This window comes from Lissotriton helveticus, chromosome 6 (genome assembly GCF_964261635.1).
Source record: "Lissotriton helveticus chromosome 6, aLisHel1.1, whole genome shotgun sequence".
Lineage (NCBI taxonomy): Eukaryota > Metazoa > Chordata > Amphibia > Caudata > Salamandridae > Lissotriton > Lissotriton helveticus.
The window spans coordinates 2,060,353,746-2,060,365,816 of record NC_136067.1 but is presented as its reverse complement, the minus strand read 5'-3'; positions in this window follow the sequence as shown (position 1 = coordinate 2,060,365,816).

Below are 12,071 nucleotides of genomic sequence, written 5' to 3'. Positions count from 1 at the left end.
GACTGTTCTTCATCCATTCGGCGACGGCTTTCATTCCTTCGTGGAAGTTGGTTTTGGCGATGGTGGGGTCTTTGGAGAGGGAGAGGATCAGCTGGGTGTCGTCCGCGTATGAGATGATGTTGAGGTTGTGCGATCGGACGATGTTGGCGAGCGGTGTCATGTAGACATTGAAGAGAGTCGGGCTGAGGGTGGTTTCGGTGCTGTCATTGCTGCAGAATCCGGACTGGGATGAGTCCAAGGTGTTGGTCTTTTCGAGGAAGCGGGTCAGTTGTCTGTTCACGATTTTCTCGATGACTTTCACTGGGAACGGGAGCAGGGAGATGGGCCAGAAGTTCTTGAGGTCCTTTGGGTCTGCCTTGGGTTTCTTGAGTAGGGCATTGATCTCTGTGTGTTTCCAGCTTTACGGGAAGGTGGCGGTCTCGAAGGAGCTGATAAAGATCTTTCGGAGTTGAGGTGCAATGAATGTGTTCGCTTTGTTGAAGATGTGGTGAGAGCAGGGGTCTGACGGTGAGCTGGAGTGAATGGGGTTTGATGGTGTCTTCGTCGTTGACATGGATCCAGGAGAGCAGGAGGCCAGAGTGACTGGGGGGCGGTGAGTCTAAGGTGTCGGCGGCTGTCCGGGGTCTGAGTGTTGAAGCTGTCATGGATGCCTATGAACTTGCTGTGGAAGAAGGTGGCTAGAGAGTCGTAGAGATCTTGTGATGGCGGGATGACGTTGGAGCTGGAACTGGGGTTGGCGAGTTCCTTCATGATGTTGAAGAGCTCTTTGCTGTTATGTGAGTTGTTGTCAATGCGTTCCTTGAAGGAGGTCCTTTTGGCGGTTTAAATGAGCTGGTGGTGCCTGCGGCTGATGTTCTAGAGGGCTGCGTGGTTGTCCGCTGTCTGTTCATGGCGCCATTTCTTCTTGAGTCTTCGGTGGGTCTGCTTGGATGCCTGGAGGTCATGGTGAACCAGATGGCCCTTCTGTTGGTGCATCTGTTTGAGGGTTTCTTGATCGGGGCAAGAGTGTTGGCGCAGTCGTCGATCTATTGCCTAAGGTTGCGGGCGGTGTGTCAGTGTGGTCGATTGGTGGGTCTCGGGCGAGGGTGGTGATTAGCTGGTCTTCGGTGACCTTGTTCCAGCTGCGGTGGGGGATTCGTTGAGGGTGGTTGTGTGCGGTGTTTTTCTCGAAGGAGAAATAGATGCAGCGGTGGTTAGTCCAATGGAGATTGGTGGTGTGGCTGAAGGTTACCTGGTTGCTGTCGGAAAAGATGGGGTCGAGCATGTGTCCGGCGGAGTGGGTGTCATGACGAGTTGTTTGAGTCCGAGGTTGGCAAAGTTGTCGAGTAGGGTGTTGGAGTTGTTGTTGTTGGAGTTCTCGAGGAGGAAGTTCAGGTCTCCAAGGAGGATGTAGTCTGAGAGGCCACTGCATGCGAGCTGACAATGTCTGTGATGGAGTCGCTGAACTGTGGCCGGGGTCCGTGGGGTCTGTAGATGAGGGTTCCTCTGTGAATCTGGAAGTGCAGTTGTTCAGCGGTGCTGAGGGTGTCTTCAAAGTTGGTCGAGATACTGAGGGTATTTCTTTGGACGATGGCGATTCCTCCTCCCGGTCTGTTGGTACGGTCCCTACGGATGATCTTGTAGCCGTCCGGGATGGCTATGGCAACGTCGGGTGCCAATGAGCGGTTCATCCAGGTCTCTGTCAGGAAGGTGACGTCCAGAGAGGATGAGTCAAGCAGGTCCCAGGTGGGAGGGATGAGCAGCTGAGCGGCAGGTGTGGGGTAAATGGGCGAGCGAGTGGGGGCGGGGCCACAGGGAAAGCAGCCCCAGGAAGTGGTGGAAGGCAGAAGGGAGAACAGAAATGGCAGAAAAGGCACACATGGTATGAAAAGGACAGCAGGCAGCAGACAAGGAAAAGGCACACAGCATGTAAAAAAGGACAGCAGACAGGTAGATAGGGCAATTACAGAGAGTGGGCAATTACCAGAAACAAATAGAGCAGGCACAGAAGGCACAAACTCGTGGCAGTAGCCGGAGTGTAGGCACAGGCCCAGACAAGTGGAGCTGTGCAGCGTGGGGAGCGACCTGCCTGGAGCATGACTCAAGCATGACTCAAGTATAACATTTCTCACATAATCATTCCCCTCACAGACATTATTGCCTGGCAAATAATTTACCCCACAACTGGCCTAGTGATTCATTTTTAAAGAGTGTTGGTAATTTACAGTTTTAATTTTTTCTAGATCATTCCCTTTACATCACATAATTTTCCATTATATCTCACTTTTGATTTTGTAGATTAAAATGTCAGCGGAAGCTGGTACCTGTCTTTCATATTTGGAAAATTTGTATTTGAATATTTTACTGAGTCTTCACAATTAGAAGCAAATCATCTTGCTAAGTTACAGCCATTCAGTAAATATTGGTTTTAGTTAATTTATAAGCAAAGCCTCTTGCTAAGATGCAGCCATTGGGTAAATATAGGTTTTTGTTAACTTTCAACTTCTGTGCCGTGGATATCATCAAAACCTTGACTTCACGAAGCTTTATCCCTGCCTCTTTATCGTCAACATCCCTCTCACATTTCCATCTAGCAGTTCACCAATCTCTCAGTTGTGGGTTTTATATTTGGAATATTGTCTCCCTCATTGTTTATGGTCTTTGTAGCCTCTGTTTTACCACTTTTGTTTGAATTTTTAATCTGGTGTTCGAAAATCAATTAATAAGCAGTTTATTACAGAAATAAATGCAAAGGTCTGAAACATCAGCCATCATTTCTGTTTACTTTCAGTGCAGTGTTTAAAAAGACTATTGGCAGGGGAAGGAAGGAACTTTCCAGAACTAAATGTGAAAGTAGCAAAGGAAATCCCCCTATTTTAAAGGCTGGCACCAGGTATAAATATTGGACCTAATGAACCACCACTCTAGTAAACTCCTGGACCTTTGAAGGACTTCAGAAGGATTGCCTTGTACCCCAGAGGACTACCCTGCTGCTTGAGCCCTGCCTTTCTCCATAGATGACTATCCTACTGCTACCAGAGGACTGCCCTGCTATTTGAGGTTTGCCATGATGCCTGAAGGAGAAGTGGACAATCTCCTTGAACCCAGGGCTACCATAAATGGCTCCAAGGGCTAGTTATCTGGCCTCCTGCATGAGCTGCAGGGACATAACAGTCTTCAAAGACCTTGTATCCTGCACTTGGCCTCTGCTGGAGTGAGTCCTGACCACGAAATGGTTCACCCCAGGTCTTTGGAAATGGTGTTATAGGTGCTAAACCCTGGGACATTTTTCAACAAACCTGTTCAGAGGGAACTCTCAGTGATGGTATCTGGGCTTGTGTGGCCCTTATTGGCTACTGCTTGAAGCTTTGTCCCACTGGAGGTTTTCGACTTCCAATAAGTTGTCTTAGTCTGAAGGAAAAGCTGTTCATTGGGCTCGATGGCGACAGACTCCCCATTTGCGACAACTTCCTGTTCGGCCTGTAAATCTAGCTTTTCCTGTCTGCAGCTTTTTTCACCATCACTGATGGAAATAGAACCCGTGCCTTTCCCATCGGATCATGCCAGAAACCTATGGCGGTACTGGATAACAAACCAACCAAGGCAATACAGATCAACACCGTTACCTTCTCATGTTTCCTCATCCTACAAATGCTGCAAAGGATCTTCAAGTGGCTCCCCCAGACCACCAAATGTACCATCACACAAGTCCTCATTCCTACCAAACTAGGCCACAGCAATGCACTCTACACCAGAATCTCAACCCACCTCATACACAGACTCCAGATCATTCAGAACACTGCAATCAGACTCATTCTTGTCTACCTCATAGCTGGCTCCCCATCCAGAAACACAGTCAGTTAAAGCTGCTTTCTAGTGGGAGAGGTGTGGCGCTGCGGCCAGGGCGACTGACGCTGGAATCTGGGAACCACGGTTCGATCCCCGGCTCCGGCGGCAGGTTAGCCCAGCACCATGTGACTCTGGGCAATAGCTCGCTTAATCCTCCCGATGGCCCCCAGCACCTAGAGACCCTTACGGGTGATTGTGCGCTTTACAAATGTGGACTTTACTTTTACTTTACTTTCTAACCACAAATTCAAGCCTCTTCCCAACATAGGAACTGCCTTCATTTCTACGAACCCAGCAGCAACTGCCTCACTAGCACACACCCCACGCATCCGCAGAAGCAGAGCCGGAGGTTGTTCATCTTCATACATTGCTTCCAAGACCTGAAATGACTTCCCCAATACATCAGTGGAAGACCTGGCTTTTCACTAATCCAACAGTACATCAAAGACACAGATGGGTGTAGGATCGTCCTACTCACTTGGACAGCACCTGGATACCATTGCGAGGGACAAGTGTGCTTAACATAACATATCATAACATAACATAACATAACACAGCTTCACCAAGATTTTGTCCAGGGCTCCCCAATGACAATGGTACCCGTAGTTGGCACTTTGATCTTTTAGCTGCTATATTTCAATAAAAAACATTAGAAATGAATTACTTCAGTTCTACTGATTGTATTTAATTAGCTTTGGTGTCATAACGTTTATTACATTTTCCTCTAGCTGTCTAAATAGGGTTGGGTTTTGTATTGATTTGTGTTTTCAATGTATTAATTATTGTATGCTGCATAAATACCTAGAACTGTGCCTCTAAGTTAAGCCCGACTACTTTTGTGCCAAGCTACCAGAGGGTTAAGCGCAGGATAATTTAGTGACATTTTATGGTTCACCCTGACTTAGGATTGTGGTTGTTGGTTTGAAGCATCAGGCTATTTTAAAAGTGTCTCCAAACATATCATGGCTATTTTATTCTCCTGGGACCCATTATATTGGGTGTTAGACACGGTGATTGGCTATTTCTAGTGCATTACAAACTGCCTGTACTAGTGCAGTCACAAAGTGTGTACCTTGATCACTTCTAATTCTGCTTTCACCCTGAACATAGCAAGGAAGTTCATGAGTAATCCCTTAGTAACAGGAATGGTATCTGTACTGCCACTGGGGTATGGTGTACACAGCCTGAAAAGAAGCAGACCACATCAACTATGTAGGGGTAATTTGCACATTTATGTAGTTGCATAAATCAACCTGGATGTGATCAAAGAAGCCCAAAGGGGAAAGGGAAGCAGCAGGATGGCTTTAAGCCTTTTCCAGTATTACATGACAGGTATGTTGCTTGGGACAGGCAATACCACTGAACTATAGAAGAAAAGAAGGGTATAATCCAATGGGTTATAGTGAACGTTCATAAGAATGTGGGCTGCTCCATAATGCAACCTGGTCATGCGGGGGAGTAGAAATTTCAGTGCGACCACATGCTTAGTCCTGAGATCCACAACCCCTAAGGCTTTGTTTGATCCAGGTTTGCTTTTTATGCTCACAGGCCTGCTCCTGAAAATCATTGGGACAAATCATTTAATGCTGGTCCAGGAAGGAGATCAGTTTTCACAACATACGTGACAACATCAGCAGTTTTGGACAAGGCAGTATTTTTAGTGGCAGAATCAGCTAGGGCAGTTCTTCCCATACTTTTTAGAACCACAACCTAATTTTTTGATTGACACACTTTCGTTACTCACCTTCTTTAACTCGACATGAGGGAGGTGATTTTTTAATGTAACTAAAACATTGTGTGGCTTTGCATTGTCATTTACATACAGCACAATTTCTATTGAAATTACCACAAAAGTTGCCCAGACATACAGTTTTACTGATAAAACTATATTGCACACAAATGATAATGCGTATGCATTACCAATTACAGTGTCTTGATTTGTTTCAATCCTATTAAAATCTTTGTTTCCATCACACTTCATAATCATTAAAAATGTAATCTATTTTTGCTTGTCTGACTGCTTAAAGTGTACCTTTCATTTAAAGGCATTTGCATTTTGTTGTGTGTTACAAAAATCACATCCTCTAGCCTTTCTTTTCTCTCCCTATACCCCAGCAAGATTAGCACATACCTCAATTTACTTAATTTGTCTGACTGTAAAGTAAGATGAGTTTGAAATCATCTATCCCCATGTTAAACAAATATGCACCAATTTGTCAGAAGACTTAGGGCCTGATTTAGGTTTTGGCGGACGGGTTACTCCGTCAGATTGGTAATGGATATCCCATCCTCTGAAAAAAAAATCCCATCGGAAATAATGGGATTTAAATTTTATATACAGCCGTCAAAGATTCTGTTGACGCAACAGTGTTACAACAGAATCTCTGATGGCCGTAAACAGCATCTCTAAGTATAGCGTAATATGGGTGCACTTTTAATTTGATTCCTGCAAACTTCTGAAACACTAATTAGGCAATTGACAAGATGTGACTTGGATCGTAGTTTGAAGTGGATATTTATAACAACACCAGGATACCCAGAGTGTGGGTTTATCCAGTAATACCATGCCCTGAAGAAGTCAGGAGTGTGGGGGAAATGCTTTGGCTGTTTTGGACAAAAAATATATGTGTAGTGATAAGAAATGAATAAAAGGAAATTAAGGACATCAAAAAAATGAATGCCTCTGTCATCGTGATTTCTGTGTTTTGGGGATTATCCCAAGGATGCTGTTTGATTATCACCACTTTTGTGCCTCTCTTATATGTGCTTTCATTTTGTTATATTAAAGCCCATTATTGGTGACTGGTTCTCAAAAGGTGGGCATTTTTTGGGGAGAATCAATGGGAAAGTAGATGTGGTTCTTAGTCTACTTAAAACATAGGTAGTGGTGTGGCAGTCTATGTACCCTGCCACCAACATTTATCTAGTTTTGGTTATCAGTAGCAAGATGATTGGCGACAAGCTCAACAAAGTCAAGAAAGTCCTGAACACCTCCATCACCTCAGCCTCCTTCCCTAAAGGCTAGAAACATGTAGAAGTGAGGCCACTCCTGAAAAAACCTTCTGCTGAACCATCAGATCAGTAGAACTACTGGCCCATCTCCCTGTTCCCCTTTTCAGTGAAGGTTCTCCAAAAGTCAATCAACGAGCAACTCAGTAGACACTTGAAACACTACAACCTCATGGACCCCTCTCAATACAGATTCAGAGGCAACTGCAGCACCAAGGCAGCACTGATCACAGCAACCAAAGACATGAGGACCTTCCTAAACCATGGCAAAACAGCAGACCTAATCCTCCTGGACCTGTCGGCCACTTTCAACATCATTTCCAAACACAGCTTGATCAACAGACGGATGTATGACGTTACAACGCATACTTTTACTCCGCATACCATTACAACGCGGTATTTACAACGAATACCGTTACAACGCATAGCGCTTAGAGGTGCTGGATAGTGGTAAGTATAATTTTCTATTCCAACTCCAGTCCCCGTGGACACTAGGGAAGGTGTTGGATAGAAAATTAAACTTATTCCCTATCCTAGAGCGCCCCCCAGCGCAATGCGTTGTAATAGTATGCGGAGTAATGGTCGCGTTGTAGTGGTAGTGCGGAGTAAAAATTGCGTTGTAACAGGTGTATACCTCAACAGACTCCACAATTCAGAATTCATGGAGACACCCTTAAATGGATCGTTTCCTACAGTACAGGAAGAACCCAAAGAATCTGTCTCCCACCATTCACCTCAGAACCCAAGGATATCATCTGCAGCATCCCACAAGGATCGTCCCTCCTTAGCTTGACCCTCTTCAACATGTCTAAACAAAGAGAGAAGGACCCAACAACCAAAGGGGTAGGGTGCCAAAAAGACAAAAGTCTAAAGAGAAATCCCTTTTGGGTAAATGTCACACACCAAGCATCAATTTGCCACAGACACTCTATACACACCAGTAGGATGAACAAAGAGGAAATGTAAAAAATACAAAATATAAAAAATATACAATTTATTCAGAAAATCATTAAAAACATATTAGACACAGTATCCAATGTGGTCATCAGGTCCTAGTGATCTTTCCCTGTCACAAATACAGTTCTAATAATTTAAAAACAATTGCAATATCAAGCAAAACATTTTTTTCATTAATATAGCATGCACAGAGACATCATAAAAAACAAACACAATTGGGAATACAGTAAGGAAGAAATGGTTCCTATTTCTCGAGAGAAACTACAGTAGTCAAACAGGGATCAATTCTGATTTATATTCCAATCGTCATTCAGACTAATTGTCTCCTCAGACTTAAAGTAGTTTCCACTCTTAAAAGCATCGACGCGTTTCGGTGGGCAAATACTGAAGAGCCAACACCTTCTTCAGGAAAACATAATACATTCCCAATCACCACACTACAATAAGTAAAAAATAAAAACAATTAAAAAGGTTTTTTAATCCAACCACATTACCACTAACATATTACAGGTATTACAAATAAATACATAACCTAATTGTTCAATAAGTTCATATCACTGGTGGTGCTCAGAATTAAGATCAAATCGCAAAATGCAATCATACTATCACAGCATTCATACAGCAAATATATTTAGACTTTTTCCCCTCTTCAGCATGAACATGACCCCCTGGCCAAAACTTTCAGATCGCATGGACTCAACATCATCTCCTATGCCGACTACACCTCGCTCATCCGCTTGCTGTCAGAAGAACCCTACACCACCAGAACCAGCTTCTACAGATTCATGGTGAATGTTTCAGAATAGATGAAGGACAACTGTCTCAAGCCTAACACGGTCAAGACAGAAGTCCTCATCTTTGGGAACAACACCACGCCATGGAACGACACACAGTGGCCGCTGAAGTCAGCTCTTCCCCTGCCCCACCAGACCACACCCACAACCTCAGCCTCATCTTGGACAGCAAGTTATTGATGCAGGTAGTCTGCTTACACACCCTACGCATGTTCCATAAGATATCTAGATAGCTCCCAATCGACACCAAACGGACTGCCACTCAAGACGTTGTCACCAGCAGGGTGGACTACTGTAACACTCTTTACATAGTAATCACTGCACGCCTGCTGAAGAAACTACAGCTAATACAAAACTCAGCAGGAAAACTAATACTTGACCTACCTAGATGGACTCACATCACCCTACACCTCAAGAAGCTACACTACTTCCTGATCCAGAAGAGATAACAGTTCATGATGATGACCCACACATACAAAGTCCTGTACAACAAAGGACCAGCATACATCAACACAATAATCACTTTCCACCAGCCACCCCTGTGATATGCCTCCCTTTTCCTCACAGAAACCCCCTAGATTGCTCCTTCTCTCATTTGATAGCCAAAGCCTGAAACTACCTTGCCCTGCATATCAGGAATACCAGCTTGCTCCGTGATTTCAGAAGAGGACTCAAGACATGGCTGTTCGAATGAACAGTGCACAGCAAAGCAACTCACAGCGCCAACGCCTTCAGCCCTCAAAGTGATTTGCTGCAGTTTATGAATTCTGATTGATTTTATTTAATAAAGCACTGCACCAGCTGCCATACTTAGTTTAAGCTTTGAGCTGTTAAGCTGTGGTTGCCTGGAATTCTTGGAATTAAAATGTATCCCCAAATAATTAAAGTCGTTCACACTGCTGGAATCTCAGCCTTTTATTAATAGTTTTGAAGTTTTTTTTTTTTACCTAGCCCACACGCCATCAGGGCCGGACTGACTACCGGGCGTTTTGGAATTCTACCGAGCTGGGGGCTGATTTCACTGCGGTGGGGGCTGATTTCGTTCATGGAGACCTGCGTGTACTTCGAAATAATTAAAGCAAAACGAATTTCGTTTTGTACACGCAGGTCCCCATCAACGAAATCAGCCCCCAGCTCAGCAGCATTCCAAAACGCCCGGTAGCCAGTCCGGCCCTGCACGCCATCATGTGTGACTTCCCAACGTTTGTTACTGTTTCTAAACTGCTCATGAAGCAGATAAAGCAGTCCACAAACACCTAACGAGCTGTGTACAGCTTACCTAAGGTTCTAAAGAAAAATGTAATATACAATAGGGTACAAGCTCTGTCCTCCCTCTGCCAGGTCTTGGGTAATCCAAGGAATAAAAAGAAATACAGACCTTTTAGGTCGAGCTTCGTTCGAGCTGTGATATCTCTTCAGTGGGGTTTGGCAAACCCATGGATTACCATTGGCTACTATCTGTTGCATTCAGAAATGCTGGCTTGTTATTGGTGCATTGTATAAATGCCCCTCCTTTGCATGCTTAATTCTGTCCCTGACGATTTCACTCAGAAAACCTTTTGTTTGGCCATCACACTGTACACCATGGGATGGCCCCTCCTACTTGTTTTTGGCTTTCATTCCTTGGCTAGTTTAATTTTGGTAGTGGCTCCGGACGGCTTTTGGTTTCACATTAGCTTGACTGTAACTTGTTTCTCTTAATGTCAGTGTGCCTCATTTAGTGTTGTCGTGGAGAGTACACTAGTCTTCACCTCAAATGGGATTTTGTGGACCTACAAGAGCAGTCGCTGCCAGTCACAAGAAAGCAGTTCAGCTGTAAAATGGGATTTTGTGTGACTTTTGCTGACAAGGTGGGATCAGAGAGGCGCCGAGCTGGAGGTTGATCCTAGCCCTGAGAGGAAGAGTCTATTGCATTTAGTGCTTCACCTCAGTTGTGCCAGCTTCTTGGCGCTGCTTGGAACAGCAGCACGAAAGAGGGAAGCGGCGTAACAGGTGAGGAAAGACACAAAGGGGCATATTATCAAGACAGTCGATTAAATTATCGCCACTTTATCGGCAGAAAACTGCCGATAAAGCGGCGATAATGGGCTTGATAATATGCTCTATGGAATTCCAATCAAAGCCCATGTTAGATGTGAAGACATCTAACATGGGCTTCGATTGGAATTCCATAGAACATATTATCAAGCCAATTATCGCCGCTTTATCGGCAGTTTTCTGCCGATAAAGTGGTGATAATTTTATCCCCTGTCTTGATAATATGCCCCAAATTGCGCCACCTGGGAAGAGTGTGCGCAGCCAAGGAAGAAGCAAAGCGCCCTGAAATGAAGGGACTGTGGGCGCTAGTCGGCAGCTCTTTATAAAGGGATGGCCAGCAGCGCTACATGCGGTGAGGCAGCACTGCCGTTCTAGAGAGGACGGGCCGGGCGGTTTTGGGTAGTCTCCCCTGCCAGGTGTCCCTGCAGCCGGACAGACAAAACCCTGGATGGCCATGGTAGAGGGCAGCCTCAGAAACATGTATGGCGTCTTCATTTTCAGAGGAGTGTGTCCGTGCGCCTCCTTGGGGACCGCTAAGACTGCTTTCCACAGATGAAGTAGGCACATGGGCCTCATTTATGAGGCCGCGCGTCACTTTTACGCCGCCGGTGCGTCACTTTTTGTGACGCACCAGCAGCGTAAATAATGTGCCTTGTTGCACCATATTTACAAAGTGACGCATCTAGGTAGATGCGTCACTTTGTAAACCCCTGCGCCACATTATACCTGCGCCAGGTATAATGTATGCAGGGGGCGTTCTGATGCAAGAAAGGGTCATAGAAGTGACGCAGTGAAATCTATAAGATTTCACTGCGCCACTTCAAGGACACAAATGCGTCAATTTCTTACGCCTGCCTCAAAGCAGGCCATGTGAAAGGATACATTGCTGGAGTTGCGTCACTTTTGTGACACACTTAGCAATGCGTCACTTTTGCGCCATACAGATACGCCAGAAATACTGACGTATCTGTAACTCCTTGCGCCATGATGCGTCATACTGTAAATATGACGCATCATTGGTGTCGCAAGGAGTGCGCAGTGAAAAATGACGCATCGCTGTTTTCACGCAGTGATGCGTCACTTTTCATAAATGAGGCCCGTGGTATATACTTCTGAGGTCCCTCATGGTACATTCAGAGGGACCGACATCCCTCACGATACATTCTTTTGAGGGACCACTGGACCATTCCATCTGCTGGCTTTGTTAGTCGCCAACTTGTTTCCAGATTGCCCTCTGACATGTGTTTTTGTGACGTTTTAAGGAGCTCAGCAGCACAAAGCAAGGGTTTCCAAAATAAATCACAAATTTGTAATGCCTGATGTTGTATATTTAGTTTATGCACTGACTTCATGAACACACATCATAAGAATGAATGGACGGGTTGCCAACAGAGTTGCAAGTGCAAGGAGTACATGTGAACACTTCGCAGCGCCCCTCCATACATT